Genomic DNA, 11833 nt, shown 5'->3' with positions numbered 1-11833 from the left:
ATTAGTTTCTGTCTGCGTTTCTTCTTTATGTCTTTCTGTTGCTTTACAACTTTTGCAACGAACACCTGATATGCCTTGAAGCTTCTTGCTCTTTCTTGTACATTCATTTTCTGTATTTATTTAATGAAAAATATAATTTTCTGAATTGTAAAGGTCAATGGGGAAATTTTCCTTTTCTTTATCATTAAAGTAGATGTGTTCACATAAATCCTTTTCTTTAAATATTTTATCAAATTATTTATTAGCATTATTACAAGTTGTAATTTCTTCTTCACGAATGCTAGTATCTCTGATTTTCATATGTTGGCGTTGTTTCTTCATCAACATCAAAACCAAATGATAAAATATTAACTCCATTATCACTCAGAAGTTTCATAATTTGTCTCATTCCTTCTGGATTCGTTTCTAAAATCCCAAGACTACCAGATTTTAATTTTTTTTTTAACTCACTCTTACATTGTGAATATTTTTTCATGCCAGGAGAGACCTCAAATATTTGACCTTTGTTCCTCAATCGCATATGTTCCTCAATTAAAAATATAGTAATAATCTTCACCTTCTACTTCTCCTGGTCGCATTGTTCTGGTTGTTGTAGATACAATACGAGCATGGTGTGTTAAAAAAAAAAAATTACAATCTATTCATTTTTACTATTCAAGGGCCTAGATTTATGAAAGTTTTTTTCCTGAAGCAGATTTACCCACAGGATTAATAATAAGTTGTTATTTATGTATGTAATTATTTATAAAATAAAAAATATATAATTTAGTATCTCAACTTGTTTCACAACAATATATTTATATTTTACAGTTGTGTTTCATATAATCCTCAAATTCCTTTTTACTACATAATGTATAACAATTGTCTCTCCAAAAATTATTTACATCTATGGAATTTAACTTGAATAAAATAAAAGTATTGGCATTGTTTCTTATTGAGCGACGAGGGAGTTGAAAGTATGATTGACTGAGATAAATACAATTACAAGAAGAATCTCTCCCTCTTATATAGTAGCTATCCATAACCGTTTGGTTTCTCTCAGTAACACAATCAAAGATAACGGGGTTCTTTTTTGATTTATCCAAATCTTGGGGTGAAGGTATATCATCCGTATTATCACTGAGAATGCAAGTTATGGGTTTTGATTTCTTTTTACATTTTTGTGTATCACAAAATAGTTGTATTATATCTTCAATGTTGTAATCATTTAGTTTGTTTTGAAGTTTGAATGAACCGATTATATCTTCTTTTTGAAGACCCGCATTTCAACCTTGTGATAGTAGTTGATACTCAGGTTGAAAACTTGACTTTGTGAAAATTATTAAATTATTATAATCAAAAAAGTTGGGATTAGGGGGCGTCTTTAAAAGCAAACAGGTTTTTCCACATCTGCTTGAACCAACTATTAGACATCTTAATGAATTTGGAAGATTTTTATGGTTGTTAAATTTTATCTTATTTTCCAAATGGGGAAAAAATCATTCATTTATATATTTGGAAAACAAGTCATCTATTTATACAGGCTTTTTTTAGAAACTCTATGTTTTATCCTGAGTTCAGGTTTAATTTCAAGATAATCCATTATTTTATTTATATAATATATTTTACACACAGGACAATTATCTAATTTATCATATGGAATATCAGGGAATTCAAGAGATTCAACATCTGGTATATCGTTTAGATTCATCATAGTTATACAGTATAACTTTACTTAAAATAAATTCAGCTTCACTATAATCAGTGCTTTCATAATCATCATCATTTAAAAAAAAAACTACTATCACAACTATCGTTTGAACACAAACTCTCAGTATCATAACTGTCTTCTGTTCCATTAGAGATACTATCATCACTATCATAATTTCCAAAATCTTCACTTCAATAATTACTCATTTAATTAGTAGAAAAAACATTACCATCTATATCTATATACTTTTTTCATTAACAGACTCAACTACCACATTTTTTATATTAAAGGTAATTTTAAAATAATTCGTAGCTACTACTGTAAAATGTCATTTCACCTGATATATTAACATCCTTCATTTCATCAATATTTACATCTTTAGGGTTGTTGAAAAAAAGACAAATTTCTCCATGCTTATTATTAATGATTTTATCTTCTCTTTCTAAAGCTTCATCCATAAGGGTTACCTTTTCTGACACCTTTACATTTTTCATTGCTTTTTCCAGCTTGAAAAATATTGCTAAAAGTAGAGGTGGAACTTTTGTTAAAGATACTTTCATTGATGTTCTTCCAGATATATTAAAAGCCCTTCCAATGAATGAAATTGAAGAACTCATATTATCACTCATAATTGGTTATATCCAGTAGATGTTATAATTATCTTTATTCAATTTTACATCCTTGACATATTTCTCAGTATCTTTCACAAATGTAGAGATTGAGTGAAACTTGTCTCTTGTGTCTTGATACATTGTATTTATTAAGTAAAAAAAGTTGGTGGGTAAAATGGGTTTAAACATAAGTCTTCAAAGAGACTAAGTAAAGAAATTGAAAAATAAGGTCTTTAAACAGTCTCCTTCAAAGGAACTAACTAAAAAAATTTGAAAAATAAGGTCTTTAACCTTAAACAGTCTCCTTCCAAAAAATAATTGAAAAATAAGGTCTTAAACCTTAAACTTCAAAGTGACTAACTAAAATAAGTGGTTTTCAACGAGATTTTCATCAATAAAATTTTATTTTAAACGAAAAGTATCTATAAATTACCATGAGATTTTCATCAATAATTATTATTTAAAGTAAAGTTTTACAATATTAATATGGTGATTACACAGTATTGCGACGTTTATAATCGTGAATATAAATATAATAACAAACACCTTCAAACCCACAAACACACATTTAATCTTTTCCAACAAATATCTCCACTTGAACAAGAAACAAAATATTGTGATGTTTGCTCTAAAGATGTCTTAAAGGGTAGTTATAAGAAACACCTTCAATCACGCAAACATAAGAAGAATAAAGAAGGGATACTTGGATACTCTATTAGTCTATTGAAAACGCTGATGAAGCATTTAAAGGACATATAAAAACAAGATTGTTTCGATTTGAAGAATCAGGACCATCTTCAATCATTGGGGCCATCGATATGGTTAAACCAAGTAGTGAAATTCTAATTAAAAACACATTGAGTGAAATCAAAACTTTTAAGGTTTATATGGGAGTAAAATTGCTAATGACAGGAGAAGGTGATGAAGAAACTCCCGATGTGAGAACAAACCCCCAATTTATCACATCATTCCAAGATTTCTTAGTTTGTGATGTTTATGATGAACTCCAAAGACAAGAACTGGATGTTGATAATAGTGTGGAAGGTAGTGGATTCGTCATAAATAAATAAAAATCTTTTTAGATATACACATCTTGAAATCAGACCCTCTTTGTGCTTCTTCTTATGTTGATTTCCCAAAAGAGATATAGCTTAAAAGGGCTGTTGTTAATATTAAAAACAATGATAATAAATGTTTTCTACACTCTGTTCTAGCTCACCTCCACCCACAGAAACCTAATTCTAACAGGGTAGGTCATTACTTACCGTATATTAATGAACTTAATGTTAAAGATTTGAACTTTCCAATGTCATTGACAGGTATTCCAAAATTTGAGAAAAGAATAATCTATCTGTTAATGTATATGGATTAACGAATACAAACAAAGTAAAGATATTTAAAATGTCAAATAACTATAAAAATGATGAAACACACATTGACCTTCTGCGTTATAGTTCGGGAGAAAATTCACATTATGCTTACATCAAAAATTTATCAAGATTAATCACTTCACAAGTAGTTAATAGACAAAAGTAAAACATATCCCTGCAAGCGATGTCTCAACTTCTTTCATACGAAAGATCGATTAAACCAACATTCAAAATATTGCAGTAATCATAAATCAACCGTAATTAATATGCCAAAAGTAGGTTCAAACATATCATTCAAAAATTTCAACAAATCTATAAAACATCCATTTGTGATATACGCTGATTTTGAAAGTATCCTTGAAAAGATAGATACTGCGTCTCCAAATCCAGCTCAATGGAATACTGCTCTCCCCTCTGGGCTGGTGCTCCTGCCTCACACCTAGCTCGTCTTCACGCTGTTGAAACCAAAGCATTCAGAATTATTGGAATCTCCCGCGATGAAGCTATCTCTGAGGGCCTTTCACTCACTCACCGCAGGCAGGTAGGTGGTCTTTCTGTCTTCTACCGACTGCTCTCCAGCCTTGCTCCCCCAGCTCTCTCTGTGCTCTGTCCCCCCAATATTCCTTCAGGTCACACAAGATCTGCCTGCAACCCTCTTATGGTTAAACTGCCAAAGTCTAGGCTCTCTGCTCACCTTCACTCTTTCATTCCCCTTTTCTCCCGCCTCTGGAACAAACTCCCCCACTCCCTTCAATCCCACTCCTCCCTCCAGGTCTTTAAAACAGCTGTTCCCCACCATCTCTTATCTTCCCCCATCGAAAACCTTGATCTTTTCTACCCCCGGTAATTCACCCCAGAGTCCTTGCAGTGTTCATATGTTTTATTCCTCTCCCACCTCCCCCCAAGTCCTCCCGATGTCCCTGCTCTCAAATGTTGTGTTTGTGTCCTTCCCCCTCTCTCCCCATCTTGTCTGCCGCTCCCCTTGTTTTTTGTGTTTTGTGTGTCGGTTTGTCTTTTTGTGTGATTAATGTTAGCTCTTTCACGAGCCTCGATCTTGTATACAAAAAAAAAAAAAAAAAAAAAAAAAAAAATCATACACAAATAAATATCAAAAACATACTCCTTGTGGTTTCTATTATTATATAAAAGCATCTGTTGGTGATAAATATAACAAGTTAGAACTTTATAGAGGAGAAGATTCCTCTCGTGAGTTTGTAAAACGACTGGAGAAAGACTTTTTCCGATTAACCAAGATAATGAGAGAAACCAATAAACCAATGTGCTTAACAAAAGAAGAGAAAAGGAAATTTAGGAAAAATAATGTCTGTCATATTTGTGAGGAGAAACTAGTGAAGGTCCAAAGCCAAGAGACCTTTGTCATCTCACTGGTAAATATAGAGGTCCGGCTCATCAAAGTTGTAATCATTCCAGTCTTTCTTCACAACAACGCTCACTATGACACACATATATTTATAAAAGAATTGAGTAAAACACCTGGAGACATTTCAGCCATTCCTAACACAAACCAGAAATACATCTCATTCACAAAAACAATTCATACATCTCCCATAACTCATATCAGATTTCTTGACACATTCAAATTTATGTCAAGTCCATCATCTGACTTGGTATCAAATGTTAAAAACTTTCCAAATCTTAAATCACATTTTTCAATTCAAGAGGAGATTGAACTCCTATCACAAAAGGAGATATATCCTTATGATTATATGGATTCATTTGAGAGGTTTAAAGAAACACAACTTCCCTCTGAAGAGAATTTCGTTGGTATGCTAGGGGGAGAGGGAGAAATAGGAGGAATTTTTTAAGGGTGAAGGGAGTGTTTTAGAAATAGTTTTTCCCTTTTTCCCATTCACTTCAATGTAAAATTGGGTGTGTTATAGAATCAACAGGGGTTTTGGGGGGGGGGGAGGGTTATTGAGGATTTAACCTTTGTTAATGGTTTAGAATGGAAAGGGAGAAAGAGACAGATGTTTTTGGGGTTTTTGGTGGGTAGCCCATAAGTTCCTATGCATTTTCCCCATTCACTTACATGTAAAATTGGGTGTGTTTTAGAACCCCCATTTCCCTATTACTCCTCTCCCTCCCAATAGTCTCTATGAGCGGCACGGCGGTATTGCCGGGGCGCCCTGGCAATGCCGCGCTGGAGGATATTTATTTATTTAGCATGGGGGCGGTGTACTTTGAATGTATCTGTACTTGTCTTCCTTCGAGCTTGCCTCAATTGGTGGCTCACAAACTCTTTCAAGTCCCATTGTTCACATTTACATTTAAGACGATGTATGAAATACTTATGTTTCTCCAAACGTTATTCACTCAGGAGGATGTGCGGCCAATCTCTCATCTCGCCCGTGTCGGGCCGTGGAGGCATCTCGAACCATTGTCTAACTCTGCCCGGGTCAATTGAGTCATATGCAAAGTGATTAGTATGCCGATTATGTTACCAATGCATGATGTCATCCTTCCCACCTCTCCATTGAGTCAACCAGTGAATATAAGGCCGATCGCCACAACTTGAGATTTAGAACGGATCATAATGTACATGACATTGTGTTTAGTTTCTCTTGTGATCACGAAATAAATTACTTTGTATGTCCTGAGTTGGAGAGAGCAGAGTCTCGTTCTTCGACAATGGGACGGTCAAAATGGGGAGTATGGGAAGGTATGAGAACCAGGGGCAAATCCAAACCACCTTCCGCCATCTTCCGGAAGACAGTCACATTTCCCAGTCTTACAACATTATTTTTTATTTACTATTGTAAATGGTCCAAATTTGGAGCATTTACTGACTGAAACAGTTGTAAAATGTTACCTGAAATAGTGTGAATGCACGAGAGAGAATATAAAACCACTAGCGGGGTCACCCGTGGGAATCCCACGGGCATGGATGTGTGTGACATTTCGACATATTGAGTTATATGCTGCACATTCATTTTTACAAAATGGTTACTGGCAAGTCATCAGATCCAGAAATGGTGTGAATTTAGTTATTTCACATAATATGTGACCCCTCACTCCTCTCCACCTGACACTCTCCTGTCTCCACCTGACACTCTCCTGTCTCCACCTGACACTCTCCTCTCTCCACCTAGCACTCCTCTCCTCTCCAAACCCTCACATCCCTCTCCTTTCCAATCCCTCACCTCTCCAATCCCTCACACTCCTCTCCTCTCCAATCCTTCACACGCCTCTCCAATCGCGCCTCACACTCCTCTCCAATCGCGCCTCACAATCCTCTCCAATCGCGCCTCACACTCCTCTCCAATCGTGCCTCACACTCCTCTCCAATCGTGCCTCACACTCCCCTCCAATAACTCCTCTCCAATCGTGCCTCACACTCCTCTCCAATCACGCCTCACACTCCTCTCCAATCGTGCCTCACACTCCTCTCCAATCGCGCCTCACACTCCTCTCCAATCGCGCCTCACTCGCCTCTCCAATCGGCTTTCCCCGTCTCGTTTCTCTCCTTTTTCTCCCATCTCGTTCTTTTTCTTGCTCCAAATCGGCCCGTCGGAATCGGAAATCGGCCCGTCTCGCCCGTCGGCCCGTCGGAATCGGAAATCGGCCCGTCTTGCTTTTGTGCTTGTGCGTAAATAAATTGTGTTCATGACACCATTTCTGGTGTTGGGCTAGCGGCTAGGGTGCCGGCTTAGGATCCTGGGTTCGAATCTCGGTCGATCGCCGAATTAATGCCAGGGGGGTTGACTCAGCCTGTCATCCTTCCGAGGTCGGCTAATTGAGTACCAGTTCACTGGTAATTCCCTGTTTGTCGTTGAAGGCGGCAAAAAGGGTTGGCGTCAGGAAGGGCATCCGGCCGTAAAACATTGCTTCAAAAAGGGGACAAAAAAACAACAACTACCACGGTCCCCGAAAAGGCCAACCCCCGCTTTGCGGGGAAAAATGGCCTCTAAACGGTGGTTTTTACACCATTTCTGGATCTGATGACTTGCCAGTAACCATTTTGTAAAAATGAATGTGCAGCATCTAACTCAATATGTCGAAATGTCACACACATCCATGCCCGTGGGATTCCCACGGGTGACCCCGCAAGTTTGCATTGACGTTCGTCGATGGACTCGTTCGCCCGTCTCATTCGTTTTCTTGCTGCATCCTGTTCAAGTCTGCGTTCTTCATCGATCGTCTCATTCATTTTGGAAATAGAAGTTTCCACGCAGCGCATGAATTGTCACGATCCTCAAGAGGAATTTGTCTCGTAATCATCAAATGATAAATGGCAAGTAAATTATATTGTGGAAAATTAAAGATTTCAAATAAACCTATTTAAAGTGTATTCGCACATAACTAATTTTAAAAAACGAAGAAATATCTCTCGGTAATTTCCTGAAACATATTTTACTTCCGGCTAATAATGTTGAATTAAATAAAAACGAAGAAATATATGTCGGCATCATTGTTGACGTTTTTGTGACGACTGTCATCAAACGAAAAAGTAATATATCTTAACGGAAAAGCAAAAGCGAATTTTTAATATATATCGACACGTTGCCGTCGGTGTCATGTTGGGCGGTGTATGATACACCATGACGCGATTTTTAAAAATATATCTCTGCATTTTCCCGCGTGTGTGGAATGTTCTCAATTATTGCTGACACCGAGTCCAAAACCATCGATAAAAATGAAATCATATGGTGAGTTAGATTGGAGATAAAGGCGTGAGAGAGACTCAATGGCCTTGAAGTTGAAGTTACAGGCGTTTGAGAATTCATTTCGTTCTATAAACGGCAACTTTCATTGGATTTCCTTCCCGTTTTTTTTCAACCGAGTCGAAAACTATGTTAGCGACTGTGAAAAATGAAATGATATATCGAATTTTTAATATGTATCGACACGTTGCCGTCGGTGTCATGTTAGGCGGTGTATGATACACCATGACGCGATTTTAAAAAATATATCTGCATTTTCCCGCGTGTGTGGAATGTTCTCAATTATTGCTGACACCGACTCTAAAACCATCGATAAAAATGAAATCATATGGTGAGTTATATTGGAGATAAAGGCGTGAGAGAGACTCAATGGCCTTGAAGTTACAGGCATTTGAGAATTCATTTCGTTCTATAAACGGCAACTTTCATCGGATTTTCTTCTCGTTTTTTTTCAACCGAGTCTAAAACTATGTTAGCGACTGTGAAAAATGAAATGATATATCGAATTTAAAATAGATATCGACACATTGCCGTCGGTGTCATGTTGGGCGGTGTATGATACACCATGACGCGATTTTAAAAAATATATCTCTGCATTTTCCCGCGTGTGTGGAATGTTTGTGGAAAATTAAAGATTTCAAATAAACCTATTTAAAGTGTATGCGCACATAACTAATAAAAAAAACGAAGAAATATCTCTCGGTAATTTCCTGAAACATATTTTACTTCCGGCTAATATGTTGAATGAAATAAAAACGAAGAAATATATGTCGGCATCATTGTTGACGTTTTTGTGACGACTATCATCAAACGAAATAGTAATATATCATAACGGAAAAGCAAAAGCGAATTTTTAATATATATCGACACATTGCCGGCGGTGTCATGTTGGGCGGTGTATGATACACCATGACGCGATTTTAAAAAATATATCTCTGCATTTTCCCGCGTGTGTGGATTGTTCTCAATTATTGCTGACACCGAGTCTAAAAGTAAAACCATCGATAAAAATGAAATCATATGGTGAGTTAGATTAGATTGGAGATAAAGGCGTGAGAGAGACTCAATGGCCTTGAAGTTACAGGCCTTTGAGAATTCATTTCGTTCTATAAACGGCAACTTTCATCGGATTTTCTTCCCGTTTTTTTTCAACCGAGTCTAAAACTATGTTAGCGACTGTGAAAAATGAAATGATTTATCGAATTTGATTTGAAATAAAACTGGGGGAGAGCAAGACACCACGGGCCTACAAAACAGGACTCAAAGCTATGCGAGTTAATAAAATGGTGGATATTTGTTTATAGCCACTCCCAGAATGGGTGGAGCTATGGGTGGAGCTACTCTGCAAACCGAGTAAGCCACACCCCGGACAGACACCCAACAGATAGACAGACAGACAGACAGAATCATCTACGGCTATTATAATATAGATAGGGCTTCTGGGGTCACAAGGTGGGCCACAAACCTCACCCAGCCTGAAACGTGCTAAAGCGTCACCCAATCTGCCAGCCGCAGCTCATTGATTGGACGGTTTGCAATCCTTGGGGAACACATACACCTTCGGCCTCCCCCATTGACTTCGTTGCATGGGGTTTCTGCGCATGTGCGCCGAGCATTCTGGGGGCGGATTACGTCATTTCGAAAGTCGCCTTTTAGAAGAGACTTGTGCGACAAATTTTTAGCAATACACCTTCGATTCTTTCCCTATGGATAACGCAGGTAATGTTGATGTAATACTACGTACATATCGCCATATTTGGAGGAATCAGTCAGTCGTTTTTCATCAAAAACCTTTTCAGCAATTCCGAAAGAAATATCGGAATGCTGAGGGTGTCGTCGAATGGGAATGCTTTGCAAATATTTGTTTGGACGACAAGCAGGATCTTCCCTCCCCCTTCCATTCTTGAACGGGGGTACCTTGGTACCTTGCATCTCCCATGCTCAGGAAGCAAGGCCTCAAATCTAGATATGTTGCACCTCGTTGAGGTGCTTCAAAACGATGATGTCCGTTGCTTTTGGTGGTGCATTTTATGGATAAACCTCGCATTGATGTGATTTTGATAAACATGATTGATAAACATGACTGATAAACATGATTGACGAACATGATTGACGAACATGATTGATGAACATGATTGACGAACATGACTGATAAACATGATTGACGAACATGATTGACGAACATGATTGATGAACATGATTGACAAACATGATTACAAACATGATTGACAAACATGATTGACAAACATGATTGACAAACATGAATGACAAACATGAATGACAAACATGATTGATAAACATGATTGACAAACATGATTGACAAACATGATTGACAAACATGATTGACAAACATGATTGACAAACATGATTGACAAACATGATTGATAAACATGATTGATAAACATGACTGATAAACATGATTGATAAACATGACTGATAAACATGATTGACGAACATGATTGACGAACATGATTGACGAACATGATTGATGAACATGATTGACAAACATGATTACAAACATGATTGACAAACATGATTGACAAACATGATTGACAAACATGATTGACAAACATGAATGACAAACATGAATGACAAACATGATTGATAAACATGATTGACAAACATGATTGATAAACATGAATGACAAACATGACTGATAAACATGATTGACGAACATGATTGACGAACATGATTGATGAACATGATTGACGAACATGACTGATAAACATGATTGACGAACATGATTGATGAACATGATTGACAAACATGATTACAAACATGATTGACAAACATGATTGACAAACATGATTGACAAACATGAATGACAAACATGAATGACAAACATGATTGATAAACATGATTGACAAACATGATTGACAAACATGATTGATAAACATGATTGACAAACATGATTGACAAACATGATTGACAAACATGATTGATAAACATGATTGATAAACATGACTGATAAACATGATTGATAAACATGACTGATAAACATGATTGACGAACATGATTGACGAACATGATTGACGAACATGATTGATGAACATGATTGACAAACATGATTACAAACATGATTGACAAACATGATTGACAAACATGATTGACAAACATGATTGACAAACATGAATGACAAACATGATTGATAAACATGATTGACAAACATGATTGACAAACATGATTGACAAACATGATTGACAAACATGATTGACAAACATGATTGATAAACATGATTGATAAACATGACTGATAAACATGATTGATAAACATGACTGATAAACATGATTGACGAACATGATTGACGAACATGATTGACGAACATGATTGATGAACATGATTGACAAACATGATTACAAACATGATTGACAAACATGATTGACAAACATGATTGACAAACATGATTGACAAACATGATTGACAAACATGATTGATAAACATGATTGATAAACATGATTGACAAACATGATTACAAACATG

Source organism: Myxine glutinosa, chromosome 8 (genome assembly GCF_964187855.1).
Source record: "Myxine glutinosa chromosome 8, kmMyxGlut1.1, whole genome shotgun sequence".
Classification (NCBI taxonomy): domain Eukaryota; kingdom Metazoa; phylum Chordata; class Myxini; order Myxiniformes; family Myxinidae; genus Myxine; species Myxine glutinosa.
Note: the sequence above shows the minus strand (reverse complement) of the source record.